Consider the following 6,000-nt stretch of genomic DNA (forward strand, 5'->3'; position numbering starts at 1 on the left):
ATGTAATGTTGAGACTTTATAAAGCACTGCCGAGGCCTCTCTCGGAGTATTGTGAGCAGTTTTGGGCCCTTATTTTAGAAAGGAAATGCTGAAACTGGAGAGGGTTCAAAGGAGGTTCGGGAAAATGATTCCAGGATTGAATGGCTTGTCTTATGAGGAGTGATGGTTCTAGGTCTGTATTCATTGGAATTCAGAGGAGTGAGGGGTGACCTCATGGCAACCTATCAAATGGTGGATGTGGAGAGGATGTTCCCTATGGTTGGAGAGCCTAAGACCAGAAGACACAGCCTCAGAACAGATGAGTGTCCTTTTAGGACAAAGATGAAGTTCTTTAGCTAGAGAGTGGTGAATCTGTGGAAATCTTTGCTGTAGGAGGCCATGCCTTTGTGTATATTTAAGGCAGAGGTTTATAGATTACTGATTGTTCAGGGCATGAAAGGATACAAGGAAAAAGGCAGTAGATTGGCCTGAGAGGAAAATTGGGTCAGCCATCATGAATTGGCAGAGCAGACTTGATGAGCCAAATGACCTAATTCTTCTCCTGTAATTTATGGTATCTTTAGGAAATATCTATCCTGCTCCTTGCTCCCAGAAACTCCAGCCATTGCTGCTCTGCCGTCATTCCTGCTAATGTTCTGTTCCAATCAACTTTGCCCAGCTCCTCTCTCATGCCCTTGTACATCTATTTATTCCACTGTAATACTGATACAGTTGACATTAGCTTCTCTTTCTCAAATTTCAGGGTGAATTCATCACATTTCATTTTTTTTTACCAACAGAGCCACCTCAGCCCCTCTGTACCCTGCCTGTCCTTTCAATACAATGTGTATCATTGGCTGTTAAGCTCCCAACTATAATCTTACCTACCCATCTCTAACTACACTACAGGATGATCAGCTTTATTCCATATACTATGTGCATTCAAATATAACACCTTCAGTCCTGTATTCATCACCCTTTTCAATTGTCTCCTGTTACTCTGCAATTCTTCCCACTGACTGCAATTTTGCTCTATCATCTGCCTGTCCTTCCTGACAGTCTCACTACACACTGCCTCTGCTTGTACACCAACTGCCCCTAACAGTTAGAGCAAACCTGCCTACAAGGATATTGGTCCCTCTCAGTTTCAGATGTAACTCATCTCTGTACATTTGCTGGCAGAAATCCTGATGATCTAAATATCTGAAGCCCAGCCCCATGCACTAGTTCCTCAGTCACGCATTCATCTGCTAAACCATCCTATTCTTAACCTCACTGACTAGTGGCACAAGCAGCATTCCAAAGATTACAACCCTGCAGATCCTGCTTTTCAGCTTCCTACCTAACTCCCTAAATTCATTCTTCAGGACCTACTCCCTTTTCCTACCCACATCATTGGTGCCAGTATGTGCCATGACTTCTGGCTGCTCACCCTCCCCCTGTAGAATGCCGTGGACCCAATCCGAGACATCCCTGACCCTAGTACCTAGGAAGCAACATATAAAGTTCAGATTTATTCTATATATACATAATTAACATCTGTTAACAATGTACACTGTTAACAAGAGCTTTGTCTCTTTACAGGTAGCCACAGAACAAAAACCTAACTGAAATTCACCTAAGCAAGTCCATAGTCACAAAGCCAGTCCAGGAGCCTGTTAGTTGCAAGCCACAGCCTCAGTTCAGTGCAGGGACGGGGAAACATTGCACAACAGTGAACTGAACACCGGTCCAACACCCTGACCTTCAATCTGGCCCAGTGCTTAAATTGGCCAAACCTCAGGTCGTTTCTCACTCTTGATTCTGGGCACTGCTGCTTCAATACGCTCAGGGGCCTGGGCCCCGCTGGCTTGATACGGCTCGTACCCGACCTTTCCAATTTGGTCAGGCACTTAAATTAGTCAAACAGTGGTGTAGGCTAAGTATTTATGTATATTTGAGGCAGAGGTTGATAGATTCTTGAGTGTTCAGGGTATGAAGGGATACAGGGAGAAGATGAGATAGGGACTGAGAGGAAAAATGGATCAGCCATGATGAAATGGAGCAGACTCAATGGGCCAAATGGCCTGATTCTGTTCCTATATATTATGGTTCCTTACTCTGAGGTCTGGGCCCTGCCGCTCAGTTCTACCAATTTGAATTGCCTCCAGGTCTGCTCTAGCAACGGCTAAACATGCCTGCTTGTACAATTCTTTGAAAAGCTCAACTCCAAAAGGGAAGTTACATGCTTGCAGTGATTGATTCTGAGAAAAAGTGTGATTAATTAAGTAGTTAATAGTTTTGTTTGCTGCCAGTAAGTCTTCACTGTGCTTCACCAGTGCCATCTTAAACCAGAAGCTTCTGGATGTCTCTATCGTGTCCACAGAATCTCATACCTACTCCTGTAACTCTGGATTCCCTATCACTACTGTAGTCCTCATCTTCCTGTGGTAGGTTGTCCTCCTCAAAAGTATCCAAAGTGGTATCCTTACTATTGAGGGGAATGGCCACAGGGGTACACTGCGCTGGCTGTCCGCTTCCCTTCCCTCTCCTCACAGTTACCCAGGTACCTGCCTCCTGCAACTTAGGGGTAACAAGCTCCCTGTAGCTCCTCAGTTGCCCCAGATGAGCTGAAGGTCATCTCGGTGCACCTGGTGCAGGTGTCGTTATCTGGAAGGCTGAAGGTCACCTGGAATTCACACAAAAAAACACAACACAGCCCTTGGAGCCATTCTCACTGCTCTAACTATGCACTAACCAATGAAAAAGAAACCACTTACCCAAACCTGTTCTCCAACAATGGCCACTCTGCTTGACCCTGCCTTAATTTTATTTGCCCTTGCTATTGAATCGCAATTTGAACCGCCAAAGAAACACCAAAAGCCTTTGAATGCTTTTTAAATCTCTCTCCCCAACATGCGAGTCACCTCTCCTCGCACTCTCAATTTGATTGAGCCGCCAGAAAAAGGAGGAATTTTTCTTTTCCTTTTATTACAGGGGAAAATTGATCCCTTCACCTAGCCTGAGGAGAACTGCTCTGTTACAGTTGGAGTATGTCAGAGCGAACCCTGAACCTGACCCCCATCACAGGTTCAGATAATTCTGCTGTTTGAAAGTGAAGGGCATTCTGTTCCTCAGAAAATCTTTGCAACTCTACAACTGAACGAACTCAGACTGGGAGAACCCTCTCTGCCTGTCCTCCGAATCAGTAATATTACAGCTGCTCTACTGTCTGAACTCCTGGTTCATGCCTCCCCAGCAAATGTTCACCTCATTTACACTCGCAAAGTATTTAATACAAACCCACAGTAGTTACAAAACATACATTTTAAAAGTAGCAACTATAAAAACCCAGGAGTTAGAGGGCTGGAGCCGAGAGAGGGAGCTTGGAGAGTGCAAGAGCAGCAGAATGGGCTGTGTACAGAATCCAAAACCGTGAGAAGGTGGAAAGGGACAGTGCGGTGTGCTCTTTAAAATGTGGGTGCATCAATATTAATTAAGGAAATGGATACACACACTTTACAGCACCAAGAACCCGGGTACAACTCCTGCCACTGTCTGTAGATTTTGTACTGCTCCCCATGACAGCGTGGGTTTCCTCCAGGTACTCCAGTTCTCTCCCACATCCCAAAGATGTACGGGTTCGGAAGTTGTGGGCATGCTGTGTTGGTGCTGAAAGCACAGCAGCACCTGCAGGCTGCCTCCATCACATCCTCATTGACACAAACTATGTATTTCACTGTCTGTTTCAATACACAGTGCCCTGTAAAAGTATTCAGCCCCCAACTCTTTTTTCACATAAATGAGTATTACAACCGGCGATTTTGATAATTTAACTGAGAATTTCTGGTTGTGAATCACATGCTTTTTTCACAGTAGAGCCCAAACAATAGAGAAAATCGAAAAACGAAAACTTCGAAAACTGCGATGTCAGCAGTTCAAGAGTATTCATCCTCCTTTTAGAAACAGAGAAAACCTACAGCACAATACAGGCCCTTCTGCCCACAAAGCTGTGCCAAACGTGTCCCTACCTTAGAACTACCTAGGCTTTACCCATAGCCCTCTATTTTTCTAAGCTCCATGTAGCCAGTTATTACAGCCAGCAGTCTTTTTGGATAAGTCTCTACTAGCTTTGCATAAAGTGATGAGCAATTTTGCAAGGAGGAATGGACAAATCTTGCTCCAAGCTGTGCCAGGTGAGTTGGGGAGAGGCAGTGGACAGCAAACTTGAGGTCTTGCCAGAGAAGTCATCTGGGTTAAGGTCAGGACTCTGACTGGGCCACTTAAGGACATCAATTTTCTTCATTTGAAGCATCTCCATGGTTGCTCTAGCAGTGTCCTTCGGGTCATTGTCCTGCTGAAAGATGAACTTCCTTCCCAGCTTAAGCTTTCTGGCAGAGACAAGCAGGTTTCTATCTAGGATCTCTCTGTTTTTAGCAGCATTCATCTTCCCATCAACCCTGACCAGATTACCAGTCCCTGCTGCAGAAAAGCATCATACTTTATGATGCTACCTGTACCATACTTTACAGTAGGGATGGTGTTACCTGGCTGATGCACAGTATTAGATTTATGACACACGTACTACATAGTGTTGAGGCCAAGAAGTTCCACTATAGTCTCATCTGACCACAAGACCTTTTTCCACATCTTTACAATTACATTAAGTATATACAGTTGCAAGAAAAGTTAGTGAACTCTTTGTAATTACCTATTTTTCTGCATTAATTATTCATAAAATGTAGTCTGAACTTCATCTAAGTCACAAGAATAGACAAACACACAAAATTGTACTTTTTGTCATTACTAAGTACATCATTTAAATAATCACAGTCTAAGTTCAAAAACTTATGTGAACCTCTGGAGTAATGCCTTCTACAAAAGCTATTTGAAATCAGGTGTTGCAATCAGTGAGATGAGATTGGAGCTGTGGGTTGCAGAGATTCCCTGCCCTATAAAAAGACACACAAAGTCAGGTTACTGATAGAGCTTGCTCTTCTCAAGAAAGATCCATTTATGTGCACCATGCTTTGATCCAAATAACTTTCAGAGAATTATAGAAGAATTGTAGAGATGCATGAAGCTGGAAAAGGCTACAAAAGCATTTCTAAAGACCTGTTTGTCATCAGTCCACAGTAAGAGAAATTTTATACAAGTTGAAGAAATTCAGCACTGTTGCTACTCTTCCCTAAGAGTGGGTGTCCTGCAAAGATCACAGCAAGAGCACAACGTAAGATACCGAAGGAGGTGAAAGAAAACCCAAGGATAACAGTAAAACACCTGCAGAAATCTCTAGAACTTACAAAAGTCTCTGTTCATGTGTCCACTATAAGAAAAAAAACAGAACAAGAATGGTGTTCATGGAAGGACACCATGGAGGAAACCACTGCTCTCCCAAAGAAAAACATTGCTACACGTCTCAAGTTTGCAAAAATCCATCTTGATGTTCCACAGCATTTCTGAGACAATGTTCTGTGGACAGATGAGACAAAAGTTTAACTTTTTGACAGAAATGCACACTGCTATGTTTGGAGGAAAAGGGGCACTGCACACTAACACCAAAAGCTCATCCCAACTGTGAAGCATGGTGGAAGGAGCACCATGGTTTGGGGCTGCTTTGCTGCCTTGGGGCCTGGACAGTTGCGTTCGTTGAGGAAACAATGATTTCAAAATTGTATCAAAACATTTTACAGGAGAATGTCAGGGTAGTAGTCTGTCACCTGAAGCTCAATGGAACTTGGATGATGCAACAAGAAAATGAACCAAAACACAAGAGTAAATCAACATCAGATTGCTTTAAAAAGAAGAAAATCTGTGTTTTAGAATGGCCAAGTCAGAGTACAGACCTTAACCCAATTGATATGCTGTGGCATGACCTGAAGAGGCTGTTTGTGCAAGATATCTCAAAAATATTGATGAACTGAAAAAAATTTTCGTATGGAGAAATGACCTAAAATTCCTCCTCACCATTGTGTAAGTCTGATCAGCAACTACAGGAATGTTTGGTGGAGGTTATTGCCGCTAAAGGATATTCTACCAGTT

Source organism: Mobula hypostoma, chromosome 14 (assembly GCF_963921235.1).
Source record: "Mobula hypostoma chromosome 14, sMobHyp1.1, whole genome shotgun sequence".
NCBI classification, from domain to species: domain Eukaryota; kingdom Metazoa; phylum Chordata; class Chondrichthyes; order Myliobatiformes; family Myliobatidae; genus Mobula; species Mobula hypostoma.